The sequence below is a fragment of the Stenella coeruleoalba genome (assembly GCF_951394435.1).
Source record: "Stenella coeruleoalba genome assembly, chromosome: 12".
NCBI classification, from domain to species: Eukaryota; Metazoa; Chordata; class Mammalia; order Artiodactyla; family Delphinidae; genus Stenella; species Stenella coeruleoalba.
In genome coordinates, this window is record NC_137158.1 from 30,268,102 (window position 1) to 30,286,394 (window position 18,293).

Genomic DNA, 18,293 nt, shown 5'->3' on the forward strand with positions numbered 1-18,293 from the left:
TACAACATCCTGTGTAAACCATAACGGAAAAGAATATGAAAAAGAATGTATATATGTGCATAGCTGAATCACTTTGCTGTACAGCAGAAATTAACACAACATTTTAAATCCACTATACTTCAATAAAATAAATTTTTAGAAACGTCCCTTATCCTTTAGGCAAGTCTTACTATTACTATGCAAGAAATGTACTCTCAACAGTAAAGGGCATAAGAAACTTATGAGAAGAATTTTTTTTTTCTCACAAAACACAAAATTTATATATGGTAATTTATCTAGTCACTACTTGTAAATTACCCCATATTTCTTCCAATTATTTACCTACTAATTTTAAAAAACAGTACCTACCTTTACACATTATTCTCTAGATCACCTTTCTGGTTTCCACAAACATCTCTTGGGAATCAATGCAATTTTAAAAAGAAAAAAAAAGTGCTAATTTTTGTTTGCTTTCATGCTATTCTGCAAAAGTTTTATTTTTTTAATGCAGCTGAATTTCTGGGTACAGCTCGGCTTGCCATTCTACTTTTTAAAACTGTTTCCTTAAGCAACTCTGTAACCCATCTGACCCCATACACCTATCTATGTGAAATAAGACATTTAATTTTTCTTTAATAGTCACACAGCACAAAGTGAAAGTTTCCAAGGCCTTAAGTTTATCTTATCAAAACTAAATGTTTCCAGGACTTTGCTGGCAGTCCAGTGGTTAAGACTCCAAGCTTCCAGTGCAGGGGGTGTGGGTTCGATCCCTAGTCGGGGAACTAGGATCCCACATGCTGTATGGCGTGGCCAAAAAATTTTTAAATAAAACAAAATAAAAAATAAATGTTTACACCATCATATATATTTCTTCTAAAAATGCTGCTACTCTCTCCTCCACTGCCTCTTTTTTTGGTTTTTTTAAAATTTATTTATTTTATTTTCAGCTGCATTGTGTCTTTGTTTCTCTGCACAGGTTTTCTCTAGTTGTGGGGAGCAGGGACTACTCTTCATTGTGGGCGCAGGCTTCTCATTGTGGTGGCTTCTCTTGTTGTAGAGCACGGGCTCTAGGCACATGGGCTTCAGTAGTTGTGGCACGCAGGCTCAGAAGTTGTGGCTCGTGGGCTCTAGAGCACAGGCTCAGTAGTTGTGGCGCCTGGGCTTAGTTGCTCCACAGCATGTGGGATCTTCCTGGACCAGGGCTCAAACCCATGTCCCCTGCATGGGCAGGAGGATTCTTAACTATTGTGCCACCAGGGAAGCCCCGCCACTGCCTCTTAACAACAAATGATTTTGGCATATCCTTTGGAGGGAATCAAAACTCAATAAGGGTGAAAATAAGCTTTTTATTGAGCACTTCCATGCCCTTCCTCCAGATGCCCACTGTGTCCACCTCAGCAGGGGTCAGAGTACCTGGTTACCATTTACTTACTAAGTGTCATTGTGCAGGCTACTTAATCTCTCATGTCCTCAGGTTCTTCCTCAGAAAAATGGAGATGACCACGGTACACCTTGATTCCTGAAGCTGCGGTGGGGCCGTGTTAAATGAGACAGCACATGTAAGGTACTGGCACACAGTCAGTGCCCAGTACTTACGAGCTAGCAGTTCTACTCAAAAAAGAAAACCAGCGTTCTACCCGTCACCCTTGGAAATGACTATTTTCCACATCTCACCCAACTGAATTTAAACCTGTTTTTCACCTCAAGATTCTGCACTGTGATTTTGACGTACTATTGTTTCTCTTCCTCTGACCTTCTCCACTCCAGCTTCCACCCCATTTATTTCAGAAAAGTGAACCTCAATAGTCTCTTTTCAAAACAAAAGAGATGCAGCTTCTTTTGTTGTGTCATTGCTTCAAACCTGGTGGAAGTCTGTATATTCCTTCCTACACCTAGAAACAGTCCACTACAACCATGCCCAGTTTATTCCTCTACTTCCAGGTGCAAAACTGTAGTACAGCTTCCTTGTTTTTCAGAACAACACTTGTTGTTGCTGACTGTGACTGCCCCTGAGAGTTGCAACCAAGTCAATTAAACAAAAATGTTCAGGGCATCGCCCATGTGCCAGGTAGTGTGCTAGTTGTTGGAGATTCATGGACATCCTATCCAAAACAAATGGGGGACATATATGCTACACCATGGTCTCCTCTCTCTTGCTACATATCTGGGCAATGATACTGTCTGAGACGATTCAAGCATCATCTCTTGGTATAAGACAGTGTATAAGATTCCCTACCCCTACCACCTTACTATCCCACCCCACCCGCATCAACCAGATACATCTTCTCTGATGGTAGAATAGAAATGTTACAGAATGTGGAATTGGAAGACCTTAATGACATCACCAGATACTTCAAATAACCTCTTGAGTGTATATTTGAATATACAATAGTCAAAAATATATATATTTATGTATGTATATATATACCTTAGTTTTATATGTATCTTTAAAAAGATGCTGAAATCCTTGGTCCCTTGGCTCTGTAAATATAAATTCATTACCATAGCAAATTCCAATAATCAATATAAGGGAAAATATGTAATTACTAAACATTTTCATAAGTGGGAAGCTAAAAAATAGTGCAAGGGAAACAGCCTAGAATGAAATATCATTCTGCTCTTGGTGTGCAATTTCAAAACAGGATTGCTGAAGAGCAGCGTTGAATCATCTCAGAAATAATGGCAATTCTGTTTTGACCTTGATTCACTGCCATGATCAAAGTAATATGTTTAACTTGGGAAGATTCTGAAAAATCTAAAGGTCACACTTAAAATTCTTGGAGTTCAAAAATCTAAGAAGTAGGGCTTCCCTGGTGGCGCAGTGGTTGAGAGTCCGCCTGCCGATGCAGGGGACATGGGTTCGTGCCCCGGTCCGGGAAGATCCCACATGCTGCAGAGCGGCTGGGCCCATGAATCATGGCCGCTGAGCCTGCGCGTCCGGAGCCTGTGCTCCGCAATGAGAGAGGCCACACAGTGAGAGGCCCATGTACCACAAAACAAACAAACAAACAAATCTAAGAAATAATACTTTAGTTTTAATATTCAAAGTGGCCACCAAATAAAGACAAAGGAAATGTCAACAGAATCATCATATGCCAACTAAAATTACCTCACTTGCATATCTTGATATTCACCTGATACTCAGTCTTTCACCATGCCATTCATGTTCTAAATCTTTGATATATACTTTTCAACTTAACTTATACACTTATTTAAACTCATTCTCTTCCTTTAACAAATAGTTATTAAGCACCTGCTCTACGCCAGCTTCTGACTAAGCATGGCATACAATGAAAAGACAGGTATATCTCCTGATCTCAGGTAACTCTCAAGTCTAGTGGGGATACTCACTGTGATGGTTAATTTTACATGTCAACTTCACTGGGACACAGGGTGCCTGGATTAAACATTATTTCTGGTTGTGTCTGTGGTTTTGTTTCTGGATGAGATTAGCATTTGAATTAGTAGACTGAGGAAAGCAGACTGCCATCCCCAAAGTAAGTGGATATCACCCAATCCATTGAAAGCCTGAATAAATCAAAAAAGTCAAGAAGGGGGAATTCGAAGTCTGCCTGTTTGAGCTGGGACTTCAATCATCTACCTTCAACTGGTACTTATACCAACAGCCCTCCAGTTCCCACCAACACCATCAGCTTTCTTGGGTTGCCAGCTTGCAGGTGGCCAACTGTGGGACTCATCAGCCTCCATCATCACATGAGCTAATTCCTTATAATAAATCATATATATCTCCTATCGGTTCTATTTCTCTGGAGAACCCTGACTCACGTCAAACAGACATAGAAACACAAAGTAACCACTGCATTACACCTTGTGGCCTGTGCTGTGAAGAAAAACTCAGGATGCCCCAAGAGTAGAAAACAGAGAAAATATAATTCCTCATTTATTTGTCCATATTTTCTTACAACATTCTCTAAATGTCATGCTCTATGATAGTATATTATCCACTAAGATAAACGCAAAAGTACTAGGCTAAAGACTAGCATAGGCATACCTTGTTTCATTGTGCTTTGCTTCATTGTGCTTCTCAGATTTTGCACTTTTTACAAATTGAAGATTTGTGGCAACTCTGCATCTAGCAAGTCTATTGGCACCATTTTTCCAACAGTATTTGCTCACTTCATGTCTCTGTCACATTTTGGTAATTTTCACAATATTTCAAACTTTTTATTATTGTATTTTATATAATTATAGTATATATTTTATTATATATGTTATACTTGTTAGGGTGATCTATGATCAGTGATCTTTGTTGCTACTACTATGACTTGCTGAAGGCTCAGATGATGTTTAGCATTTTTTAGCAAAAAGTATTTTTTAATTAAGTTATGTACATTGTTTTTTCAGACTGTTATTGCACACTTAATAGACTACAGTATAGTGTAAACTTTTATATGCACTGGGAAACCAAAAATTCCGTGACTCAATTTATCGTAATATTCACTTAACTGCAGCGGTCTAGAACCAAACCTGCAATATCTCTGAGGCATGGCCTATATATTTTGATTTTGAAGTTATAGTTTATTTTGTATTCTGTTTTATTTATTTTTTGATGGGAGAAGGGTGAGAGAAAGTAGGTCATAGGGAATAAGAGGTAAAATAAAATAAATAAATGAAGACTAAAAGCAGGAAGTTTTCACTGCAAGAATAAATAAAGTTTTACTAAATGCATGTGGTCCTAAAAAAGTCTTCTAAAACCAAATTGTTGACAAATAATTTTAAATTCAAAAAAGTGTTTCTTGAAACCTCACTTGCTGAAGGACTCTCTACTAAATCCTGCCATAAAACAAAGTTCATGAATAAAAATAATTATTTCCTTTAACACAACCTTATTTCCATTTCTATTATTTCCAAATTTTAATATTCAGTTAAGTTTGCTGTGTAGCCAACAACGGGGAAGGACTGCTCTAAGTAAAAAGGGTTACATAATGCCATTCTAAATTCAAAGTACTGCATATCACCTCCCAACACCTACCATGCTCCCTCCCCACCAAAAAATCATGCCTTAGCAAAGAAAATATTTAAAGAAAATCTGGAATATTCATTTTGAACCTTTAGAAATGAAAAATAAATAAATAAAGTTGATAAAATGGCTGTATTCTGAACACCAAAGAACAATTCTTCATCATGCACCACAAAACCACAAAAGAGAAGGAACTTGGGGTGAGGCTGTGATGTTTGTTTGTTGCTGGGCTCCCCACTGGTAGTGCCCCAATGATGCTGCCATTCAGTAAGATGCCTGCTGCTAGTCTCTGGTCCTCTGCTCAAAAATCAAAGTGTCAGTAAAGCTTTGCAAGTTCACCAAGTGCTGATTCAACTGACATATGGGTGGTAAGACCCAGGAACTAGAGGGAATTCACTCACCCAATGTCAACTGTACACATAATAGTCGGAATTTCAATTTCAAGGCGGAAAGAACACTATATACTACTGTATACACATCACTGTTTATACTTATGGGGAGTTCTTCCAGTTTTGTTATACTTCATTCATGTTGGTTCTCATTTGATTTCTCCTAGCAGATGTGGCCTATGAAAGTGATACCAGAAAGAGGTGCATGAGTGTGTATACATGTGGGTGGACTCAATATAGATTCTATAATGGCAAGAACCATTGCACTGGAATGGCCCAAATATAGAGTTTGTCTAATGGCTGATGAAACAAACGTGAAAATTCTTCTTATATGCAGAATATTTATTATGCTGGAATTGAATAGAATAAGCATTTAACGTAGATTCTGGGAGGGACAGCATTCAGTGAAATGATCACTCCAAGTCTCAAGTTTATATTAGACAAATAGAAAATTCCCTTTCTACAAGGGCCGCAAACTAAATGGATGCTATGTTATGTAATGAGGCTTTTCATAGGAGTCTTCCCTGGCTACCCACTAAAAAAAAATTACCTGAAGGATCTTTTCCTGAAACTTTATTCCAACCTAGAATCTAGATATGAGCAAAGACCTTACCAGAATAAAATTCTATTATGCGAGCCTCGGAGATCATTTCTATTCTGGTGATTCCTTATGCAAGATAAGGAAAATTAGTAGGATAAAAAGATTTTAAAACTCAGAATGCAAAAGAAAAATTATTTCATAAAAAGAGCACAGAAAATATTAAAAGCTTAGCTTTATGACTTGATGAATGAAATAATTACCCAAAGGTAATCAAGTTAATTACTTCAGTCTGTTTCTGTATTTGACTTCATTTTACCACTGTATCTAAGTTTTTATAGCTAATCCATAGTAACTGAGTACTAAGAAATATAAATGCTGAGGTTCTCAAACTCTTTGCATTTTAACTGATCATTACAACCAAGGCTGCATCCGCATATCTATACTACATAGGGTTAAAGGAAAAATATTGAGTATAACAAAGAGAAAAACTAAACATTTCTTAAATGTTTACCAAGATGTAACCATTTGAAATAAGCATGGAATAATTACTCCTTTTCAAAAGTGAACTACCCAGAAGAATCCTGCAGTCTGCCATCTTTAACTTGCTACGGAGATTATAAATAAGGGCAATGCAGACCAAAGGTGGCTTTTTAACTTTCCCTACTACCATTTAAAGGCAAAACCCGAAATCTGAAGCAATAGAAAAATAAATGTAACTGGCAGTGTCTTTCAAGCTTGCCGATGTAACCGAATAATTTAAAATAAGATGCCTACACTAACTTCCTAAAGAACAAAATATAAAACGAAATATTAAATGACTGTAAACAAGATGAAGTTTGGCCTTAGGAAAGTGCTGATACCAATATACTATACAGAAATTCAAAATGCATCAGTAGAGGAAAATGATAAATTGCAAAATTGGAGTTAAAAGAGAAAAAGAAAAGTAAGCATTTTTCAATCTTAGCTTGACACGTTACTGTCTGCTTTTTTAGAAGACCCCAACAGCAACCAGGACTTCAAAGGGCTAATTCACTATGTGAGAAGTGAACAAGAAATAAACTCCTCCATGCCAAAAGAGACAGCAAAGAAAACTGCGAGTCTTGAATCTAGTGCTAGACAGATGAGGGAAAATAATCTCTCCAAGGAATTCATATCCACAAACTAGTCCTGAGATTAAAAAAACAAACAAACAAACCCTCAAGCAGAAATCTCATTTAAATGTACCTGAGCCAATAGTGTCCAAGCTAGTAGTAGAATCAAAATATATTTCCCCTCTGGAGGAACTCACCTTCAACCTAGGCCTGAAAAAATTACCACCAATAAAGTTCTAGGGAAAGTGAGCAGCTCATAGTCAAAAATAACAAAACCTTAAAATGATAAAGGCAACATGAGCAATTAAGAGCAGCCACCTTCTCACTGTGTCCTCACTTGGCCTTTCCTCTGTGCATAGGTAAAAGGAAGAAAGATATCTCTGGTGTCTCTTCCTCTTCTTATATGGACACCAGTCTTATTAGATTAGGGCCTCACCCATGTGACCTCATTTAACCTTAATTACATTCTTATAAGCTTCATCTCCAAATACAATCACATTGGGGCATAGGGCTTCAACATATGAATCTGGAGGAACACAATTCAGTCTATGGCAGAAGGCAAAGATACTGATTAAACTAGATTAAGATGAGTATGCCTAGTAAAACTGTCTGGGTATCCACTAAAAGAATAGATATGGAGCTTATTATAGCCAGTGCCCTAACCCTCAAAATAAAAAGGATAGTAAAAGGGGATGGGAGAGAATCAACCTATTCAAAACAAGGCAACAAAGGAGAGTAGAAAGAGATAAAGCAGAACAGAAAATACCTCATAATGTGATAATAAACCCAAATATGTCAGTCTTCATTCTAAACATAAAAAGACTAAACTCTCCAGTTAAAAGCAAAGATCCAGCTATATGCTATTTACAAAAGACACATCTAAAAACATAAGAACATAAATCCAACTTGAAAGTCAAAGAGTAGAGAAAGATATATCAAGCCAATCAAAATCTAGAGGGAACCCTAAATTGTTTTATTAATATCAATGAAAAAGTTAAGTCAAACAGCATGATTAGAGACTTAGGTCATTACATATGAAAAAAGGTTTAATTTACCATAAGAATATTTAAAAATCTAATTGTAAAGGTACTTAATAACAAATCTCAAAATATTCAAAGCAGAAGGTGAATTATGGAGATGAGATTGATAAAGCCATTGTTACAATTTCTCAGTAACTGAATAATCAAGCAGACAAAATCATTAATAAGGAATAAGAAGATTTAAACAGCACAATTAAAATTTTCATCTTTTGGATACACATTGAACACTGCACCCAGAAACTGGAGAACATACATGATTTTCAAGCTACACATGGGACATTTATTAAAAAGAGAACATTTGCCCTAGCCCATGAAGATAACCTCAAAGAGCATCAGAAGACTGGTATGATAGAGACCACATACTGTGACCATATTACAAGTGGGTTGGAAATCAGCAACAGCAACAACAAACTATGTTTAGCAATTAGAAAACACCATTCTCAAGATGGATCTTGGATCTATGAATCAAAGAAACCATAGCAAATTATTTAGAACTGTATGATAACAAAAGCACTACATAAAAATTCTGATAAGCAGCTAATGTGATGATTCAAGGACAACTCCTTGTCCTCTGATGAGGCAAGTTCTCAATTAATGAGCTAAGCACCCAACTTAAGAAATTAGAATAATGACAGAATAAACCTAAAAACATGGGAGAAAGAAAATAAAATAACAAAAAATGAAGGATTTAGGGAAAAAAAAACAGGTAATAGTGATGATCGGCAAAGGCAAAAGTTGGTTCTTTGAAAAGATCTTTTCTTTGAAAAGATATATCTCAAGATTGAAGAAGGAGAGGGACTTCCCTAGTGGTCCAGTGGGTAAGACTCCACGCTTCCACTTCAGGGGGCAAGGGTTTGATCTCCGGTCAGGGAACTAAGATCCCACGTGCCCAGTGGCGTGGCCAAAAAATTAAAAAAATTTAAAAAAAGATTGAAGGAGAGACAGAGAGTGAAAGAGCAACACACAGAGACAGACAGACAGAAATCAGCAGCATCAGGAGTAAAAAAGAAATGGGACATATCACAGATGTGGCAGTGATTAAACAGATAAAAGGATATCACGGAAAACTTTATGCTTATACTTTATGCTTTTGAAAACCTAGTTACAGTGACAAATTCCCCTTAAGAGTGAAATGAATGAATTATAGAATTCATACAATAAAACACTAAACAGAAACAAAAACAAATTACAGATATGAAATTGATGAATTTCAAAAACATAACAGTGAACAAATGAAGCAAACATAAAAGTATATAATACATATATGATAATTCCCTTTATGTAAAGTCCAAAAATAACCAAAACTAAAGAATATGTTGCTTTAGAGATAAAGCAAGGGTTGCCTTTAGGTGGGGAATGGGTAAACTGAGGAATTCTAGGTATACCATACTTTTTAACCTTGGTAGTAGGTGCAAAGGTATTCTATTTTTTTAACTTACAAATACGTTTTATGCACCTTTATATGTACAAGGTACTTCACAACAAATATTCTTTTAAAAATATGTAGTAAAATCAGTTTCAAAAGCATTTTCTAGGGCTTCCCTGGTGGCGCAGTGGTTGAGAGTCTGCCTGCCGATGCAGGGGACACGGGTTCGTGCCCCGGTCCGGGAAGATCCCACATGCCGTGGAGCGGCTGGGCCCGTGAGCCATGGCCGCTGAGCCTCCGCGTCCGGAGCCTGTGCTCCGCAACGGGAGAGGCCACAACAGTGAGAGGCCCGTGTACCGCAAAAAAAAAAAAAAAAAAAAAAAAAAGCATTTTCTAAACCTCTCCATGTAAACAATGAACATCCAGACAATCTCATGAAAAAATGTACCTGTTCAATCCTTATATGCCTGTTAAATTCCATGCCAAAATACAAAGATATGATTCCTGTTGTTTGAGATATTAAAGAGGGACATTATACTCATCTAAACAAAAAATTCATTCTGAAGTGCTAGAACAGGAAAACACCACGTACTAGGGCACAGAGAAGCTCAGCCTGACTTAGAGAAAGGAGGAAAGGACATGGTCTCCACACAGTGGAGAAGACACTGTCTGAAAAAAGAATAGCTGGCCCAGAAAATATGTTTGTGTTTGTGTGTGTGTGCACGCTTACTTTATGTTTCTTTTTTTTTTGCGGTACACAGGCCTCTCACTGTTGTGGCCTCTCCCGTTGCGGAGCACAGGCTCCGTACGCGCAGGCTCAGTGGCCATGGCTCACGGGCCCAGCTGCTCCGCGGCATGTGGGATCCTCCTGGACCGGGGCACGAACCCATGTCCCCTGCATCGGCAGGCGGATTCTCAACCACTGTGCCACCAGGGAAGCCCTCTGTTTCCTTTTTACAGCCAGCATCAAATTCTAAAGATGAAAAATGTACATGAAAATACAAATGCCATTCTCCAGTCATTAGGGTCATGTCTGACAGCTAAAGACAATGTCAGTCATAAAAATGAAGGAGAAAATTTGTCTCTACATTAAACTATCAATCCATAAGTTTTCACACATGTCCTTTTCCTGGTGTTTGCCCATTTTATACCCCTAGATTTGTTCCCGGGAGTGACTATGTTTGTGTGGTAGCCAGAGGGATACTTATCTGATTTTAAAACGTAATTTCTGGCTATGATGAAGTTTTGTATTATCGACAGAGAGTGAGAAAGATAGAGATAAATATATAAAAAAAAGATATAGAGATACAGAGATAAACACACAGAGGACATTAAGAGTCTAGATGTTGGCAGCAAAGGGCAGAAAATAGAATCTTTAAATCTTAGAGATGACTATACATAAGGAAACAGTATTTATTTACTCTACCATACAGCAATTATGTATGTATCAGTAAATGTGGCCAGGAGCTCAGATGGTAATACAGTAAGGAGACCGAAAGTGAAAAAGAGAGAACTCTCAGAGCACACTATCAACTGCTATTCCTGTTTAGGTGGTAACAGCATTTACAGCTATAACTGGGCACTAATGGATGTTCTGGTGTTGAGGCCGGACCTTATAGATAAGTCTTTGTAAATATCTAGGGTTATTTCATTTGGATAAAGCCCTAGTCACTCAGGTCAGGGCTCAAACGCTATCTGACTTGAGTCTTTCATATTACACTGACCAAAAAAACCTGCAGATGGTAACCAAGGAAAGCTATGATTAAATCTACAGATTTATATTGGGACTAATAAAATGCCTTGAGGTCAATAAAAAACATCATTGCCTTTTATCCCTACCCCAAATTTCTACTTCCAGGGTTTTACTCAAAGGAAATAACCACAGATATGTACAAAAGCTGAGCTTTAAGATATTTACTGCTATATAGTAGCAATTTAAAAAAAAGAAAATCTGTCTGATATTATGGCATCTCCCCAATGAAATATGATACATCCACAGAACAAAATACTATTTAGTATTCAAAATATGTTACAGAAGATCACTCTATGATATGGAATGTGGTTCACCTTTGTATGAAAATTTAAAAGAAAAACATATAGTAAGTAAAGTATCATTTTTAGAAAATGAAATATTATAGTATTTTTCTATATGTATATAAAAATATATATCAAAATGTTAATAGGCATAACTATCCTTTTCTTTTTTTTTTTTTTTTTTTTGCGGTACACGGGCCTCTCACTGTTGTGGCCTCTCCCGTTGCAGAGCACAGGCTCCGGACATGCAGGCTCAGCGGCCATGGCTCACGGGCCCAGCCGCTCCGTGGCATGTGGGATCCTCCTGGACCGGGGCATGAACCCTTGTCCCCTGCATCGGCAGGTGGCCTCTCAACCACTGCGTCACCAGGGAAGCCCTCCTTTTCCTTTTTTTTTTTTTTTTTGTTTTTTTTGTTTTTTAGCTTGTCTGGATTTTCTAAATTTTCCATGCGTATGAATAAAGAATAAAGATTTGAAACCTCACAATAGCAACTGTACATGAAATATAGGCACAAAAATGAGAAGTGACCAACATCACTGCACCTTTAAGTAGGAACAAATTCAACCAAGGCCTAATAAGGAAGATGGAGGAATCTTAAATTCAAAACTCATAACGTATCATTAAAGAACTCAATAATTCAAAATAAGAGGAACACATTTGAAAAGTACTGCTGGGAACAAGCTCAAAGGCTTAAAGAACAGACTTTCTGCTAGTGCTGAACAGTGTGAAACTTTAGAAGTGCAAGGTTAATCAAAAATGGAGCAGGGGGCTTCCCTGGTGGCGCAGTCATTGAGAGTCCACCTGCCGATGCAGGGGACACGGGTTCGTGCCCCGGTCCGGGAAGATCCCACATGCCGCGGAGCGGCTGGGCCCGTGAGCCATGGCCGCGGAGCCTGTGCTCCGCAACGGGAGAGGCCACAACAGTGAGAGGCCCGCGTACAGCAAAAAAAAAAAAAAAAAATGGAGCAGGAAGACACTATACACTTCATATATAGCATGGAGGAAACGGAAAAAATAAGCTACAATGATAAAAAGTGTATTTTATATAAGTACACACTTAGGCAAACATTTTTCCCTCTGGAAGGCAATAGATACTATGCCTGGAATTAGCCCCTTTCCATTCCAACTCCCTTTGAATCTGTATCTTCCCAGGATCAACTTGGATCAGCAGCAGACACCCTCAACCAAAAACTGTAACCAACACCTGGCACAAACGTTCACTGATTCTTAGGTAACTTTGAGCTGAAACCCTTATTTTGATTGAAACTTCAAGCACCTTCAAATGCCTGCAAATGTTCTTTCTCTAAAATTACCTATGCATTTGTTTTTGTTTAAAAAAAAGACAGGAAGAGATGAAGGCACCTTCCTTTGGAAGGTAAGAGCTGCAATAAAGAATCATGTCCCTTCTGTACTCCTTTCCCAAGGCAAATCCTTAGAAATTTTCACATAAAAAAATGTGCCTAAAATATTTTTAAACGCTTTAGTGATATAGATTGGGCTTCATCAATTGATAGAAAAGAAGTTAACCAAGAAACTTTGGTCAAAACCCCCAAAGGTACATAAAGCTTATGACTACAATGACGCATAAGGGTTTCAACTTAAAATTATTTAAGAATCAATTAACATATTTGCTAGGTGATTGGTACAGTGTCTGGCTGGGGATGTTTTTTTAATCAAAGTTGGGCCTGGGAGGATTATCACTCAAAGGAAATACTATTAATAATAGTGTTATTATTAATTTCAAGAGATGACCACTAGATTACCCTACTAACTGCAAATATACACTCTTTTGCCCATGACCTGAAAGCTGTGTTAAAATCCAACATTCTCAACTCTTCATTACATTTTTAATGAATATGAATGAGTTTTCCAGTATATTAAGCTAGTTTCATGCTTGAGTTTTCTGAATCTTCTGACATACAGAAATGTGAACAAATTACTTTTTCCAATCCTGTCCATATTTACTGGCACAGAGGCTAAAAGGCACTTCATCCTATGTGTCAAACTCAGAGTGAAACAGCTTGCTGTCAGCTTCAAAAACCATTTTTTACAAGCATGGCACACTGCCTCAAGCCAACTAAACACTAAAGCATGCCCACACTGCAAATTATTTGGAATGTTCTCCATGTTTTGTGGTTGCAAAAGTACTTATTTGTGCATCATCCAGTTCAAATCAGGGCCACATCTGACCTTAAACAGAAAATTCCCAGGAAACTGAAACTATAATTGACCAAGATCCCATCAGTTCTGAAAGTCTGTGATCTCATGTTCATAGTCAAACATTTCAAATGTTATTTTTTTAAGCTGAAGACACACAACATAAACTCTGTGAAACATGGTACTGTCTGTTTCAAGTAAACACTAAGAACTCACCCTAAATATACACACCATAGTAGCAAAAAAAAGGAAAAGGAAAAGGAAAAAATTGCCATATGCAATAAAGTAAAGGGCATTTGTAGCAAATATAAACACATTCCTGGTAAATGTCTAGCAAATGAAAAAAAAGTCTAAAAAATCATTTCATTTCTAACTTTCATACATATGCTAAAATGAAGCAGCTTCAGCTGTGGAACATGATAAATATTCCAAAGCTTTGCCTATAGACTGGAGCACTGTATCATAGGTATTATTTTCCCAAGTATAAATGAGTAGCTCTCTCAAATCAAATACTCAAGACATCATTTCACAAATTGGAGTACCAAAACTTACCCAAGGTTTGCCTCCCATGCCTTTGATGTCTACTCTCTAAGACCCAGACCTATGGGGAATGCCCTGAAGTAATTATTGAAGTGTTAAAAGAAGAAAACACTATACTAACAAGCTAAATTTTACCAGGGATTCTTCTACTGGAGTTAAATTGCAGAAGCTTAAATGCCTGATTCAATCATCCATTGGTGTGATACTTCAGTTCATTTAAAAAATATGCGGTTAGGATCATTGGCATACGGCTCCCTGGTCCAAGCCTTGTGTGAGAACAAGAACATGCTGGAAAATACAGTATTTTTTTTTAACTTAACTGATAGTGATGAAATTGCTGAAGAAATGACAAGTCGTAGCAAGAAATGTTTTTAGCTTTTGATCTTTCAGACATGCTCTTCTTAGTGAAGGAGTATTATTGAGTCCCTGAACAGTTTTCCCTTCTATAGATATATAGAGATACATAAATATATGTATACCCATATCTATAAATAGATATGGATTTTGCGATATATATATATGTGATATGTGATATACATATGAATATATATCTTTAGTTTCAAAAAGGATTATTCACAAAACTATCATCTCAATCAAATAAGTCACATACCAAATCTCAAGGTACTCATATTAACCCACACAGTTCTAGGAAATAAGTCACATCCACCTTAGAACCCCAAATTCCTACTGAATGCGGTACTTTCTGGCCTAGAGTCCAGCAAACTTAAGATAAAATAGTAACTGCAGTTAGGGCTTTAAGTATGCGACTTTTTCTAAGCAAATTTTTTTCCAAAAATGCTCAGTTTGCTACAAATTTTCAGAAAATGCTTGAGATGGAGAGTGCTTTTTTTAAAGTTTCAATTCTGGTATATTTGACAACAGAGTGACAAAACCATGCTCAGAGATGAAAACCTATATCCCAAACAAAATGTTATTATATTAATGTTTATTCTGGAATGATTTTCTTTCAAAACTTCCCCACTGCACATAAGTTGTCTCTTACAGTATTCCCCGTCTATTTTGGTAATATATCTTTCTACACACAAATTATATGTAAAGCATATACTTGAGAATTTAAATACTTCATGACACTCTTTTCTTTAAACAAGCTCCCACATTCTATTTTTATTTTTCAAAATAATCTGGACGGTATAATCAATTACATCACTACAATTCTGGCTATGCAACACTTCACAAAATATAGGGACTTGCCATCAGCACCTCTGATTTGTCCCTGTCATCAGATGTATACGATGTGAGTGACGAAGGCAGAAACAAGAACAGACATTTGTGGTAGAGACCTGGGGGTGTGAGAAAATGGGCTTCCTTCACCCACAGGATATACGAAAAAAGAAAACTTAGCCACTTGGGCAACAAATGTACTTATATATTAGGTTTCATCAAATAATTACACCTACTACACACCTCATCCAGGAGTAAAACTGTCTGAAGCAATGTCGGATTACGCAAGAAACATCAGGTTTTATTTATGATTCTAGAAATATTACTCCTAAAATTAATGGGAGCCTTCTTAATCTAAGCTATAATGAAAACCAATAAACAAAGAGAAAAATCTTTAAAAAACATGATTGAAATTTTTAAAAAACATGACTGAAACCTCATCTCACCTCACTGAAAGAAGAAAAAAAAAAAACCCTACATCCTACTGCAGTGATCTTTGCCTTTCATTAAGTGTTAAGACCAACACTAAATATTTCATGGGGACTAAACGATCGCTTGGAATACTTAGGTCAGCCCCGGGGGGTAAATTTCACAAAAAAGCATTGTTGGGTTTTGTTGTAGTGGTGGTTGGTTGGTTTGTTTTAGCACCCGAATCCTCCAAGATATTTTTTTTCTTAAAAAAAAAAAAATGTTTCCCAAAAGGGGAGGAGGAGGGCGGACGAAAATCAGTGCAACGCTGAAAACCGACCAAGGCTGAAAGAGCCACAGCTCGGAAAGCTCACCCGCAAGTAAAAGGCAACCTCTCAGAACTGGTGGAGCTCGAAGGAGCCCTCGGACTTGGGCAAACGAGGTGAATTTCACCCCTGAAGAGTGAGGAGCCCACAGTGTAAAAGTTCAGGAGGATTCCATCCCCTGCCTCTCACTCCCAGCGCTTAGCATCTCGACGGGAGAGCCCGGCAGAGAGAAACCCGGCACCGGGGTCCGGCCAGCAGCGGAGCGGTTTCTTCGAAGGCCTCACCGCTCGGGCGGGCAGGGGACGGGGCAGGGGGCGTCGGGAGGCGAGGCGAGGCGGGACCCGGGGACACCGAGTCCCGGCCGGGCCCCACCGTGTGGCGCTGGCTGCCGAAATCCCTCTAGTCCAGCTGCAAAAACCTTCCCGAAAACCCGGAGCTTCTCCGGCACAACTTCGGTCTCACCAGCCTCGTCCCCCGCCGCACACTCCGCCCAACCGCACACCCTTCCCACCGCGACGAATCAAAGCGCTCCCCGCGGGCGGCTACCTGTCCCTGGGGCCAGGGACCCCAAGTCTCACCTCATACAAAGGGCTGCGCGCGGGCGCCTGCGGGAGAGCCCGGGGAGCATGGCCCCAGCCAGTCCCTCCCGGAACTTTCCTGACATAGCACTTCTCTCCTCTGCTGCAGAAAACGACGCTTCGAGGCAGAGGAGGAGGAGGAGGAGGAAGAGGAGGCGGGGATGGCGGTGGCGATCCAGGCGGCGGCGGCGGCGACGGCAGCTGGAGCAGAAAGTGAGAAGCATCGCGGCCGAGCGCCGCCGCCTCGCAATCTGCCGAGGGGTTCCCGCCCCCAGGGTAACCGAGCTCCCTCTTAAAGGCGCCGCGTTTTAGGACGGGCGGCGAGGGTGTAGGAAGCAAGAAAATAGTGAGGGAGCCTGCAGACACGGAGAGATTCCAGGGGCCAGAACCCGGTCTGCCCCAGCCCTCCGCCTGGGCCAAAACAGGGCAAGTGCTGGGACCCGGCACCGGCGGGCCGCCCTCGCCGTTGGTTTGCGCCCACGACGGTGTTGGAACTTCGCCCCTTCTCCTAATCGCCCCATCCCCCTTAGGGGCTTGTCTTCCCGCCTCCACAGAGGCACCGCCCACACCTACGCCCCCGAAGCCCGTGCGCGCTGCTGGAGACTGCCCAGTGGAATTGCGTTTCCTCCCATGTTTCCTGCTTTTTCTTCCTGTCTCCAACAGTGTTGAGAGTCCCCCACCACCACGAGGAGTGCAGGAGACCGAAAAAACTAAAGACCAGCTGGGGTCCCTAGACTGACCCCTGAGGGTGTCACTGGTGTGTCAGGGGAGACTTACCAAATGCCCTGATTTACCATGTGCTCTGTTCTCTTCCAATGGCCAATGGCCAGGTGGCCTCCAACTGGATGTCTTGAACTATTGCATCAGCAAAGACTGGCTGTAAAGATCACCAAACTGAATTCAGGAAGCCCCTTAAGAAAAGATATCAAACTTAAGATCTAAATGATACTGGGAAATACTGCTTTCAAGTGACAAGTGATACTGTTTTTCCAGCTATCATCAACATTTGTGATCACTGCACAGCGGGATATGCCCAGTGTGGCGATGCCCAGAGACGCAGCATCAGCAGCTATCAACACCCTAGGAAGTGACCACAGTAACAGTGGGTGTGGGTGTGGGCTTGTTTTTCTACCTCTTGACTCCAGCTCTTGCTTCTTCTTAGTACTGTAGGACCTCAGCACAGTCTTTGTGTCATTTGTACCCTGCCCAGCGTCCTCTGGCTGAGGTGGAGGTGGACAGGCAATTGAAGATTAAAATCCAGCCTGGGCTACAAAGAATGGGGGTGCTGGGCGGGTGGGGACTCTGAGGGAGAGGTATTTTGTAATAGACACAAAGGCAGTCGCATCACTTGCCTAAGACTGGACCTCATTTTTTTCCTCTCCTGCCACTTGCTGTTGTGAAACAAGCACATGTTAACTTGTGGAGGAAGACACCTGGAAGACCATGCGCAGAAGGTTGGAGAAACCTTTCTTACCAGGTGGAGAGGAAACGAATGTTGGACTCTATAAAAGCAGGAGACATGGCCCTGTTTAACCAAAGGACAAGATGAGAGAGGAGGTTAGCAGTGAGCAACAGTGAAGCTATACTGGTTTCATGATAAACTCCTGTATAGTCAGGATAGTTGGATGTAATAGGTACCCAACTCAAACTGACTTTTGAAAGCCTACAGCAAAGGAGGTT

At 39.6% G+C, this 18,293-nt stretch overlaps 1 protein-coding gene across 1 annotated transcript in view; it reads right to left on the bottom strand.

Annotated features, from left to right (window-relative positions):
• Nucleotides 1-16,736, bottom strand: part of GPR63 (G protein-coupled receptor 63) — a 52,895-nt gene extending 36,159 nt beyond the window's left edge. Inside the window, exon 1 of the mRNA XM_079939779.1 lies at nt 16,614-16,736. The gene's annotated coding sequence lies outside the window, so the exon portion shown is untranslated. The remainder of the gene's footprint in view (nt 1-16,613) is intronic.
• Nucleotides 16,737-18,293: the final 1,557 nt, after the last annotated feature.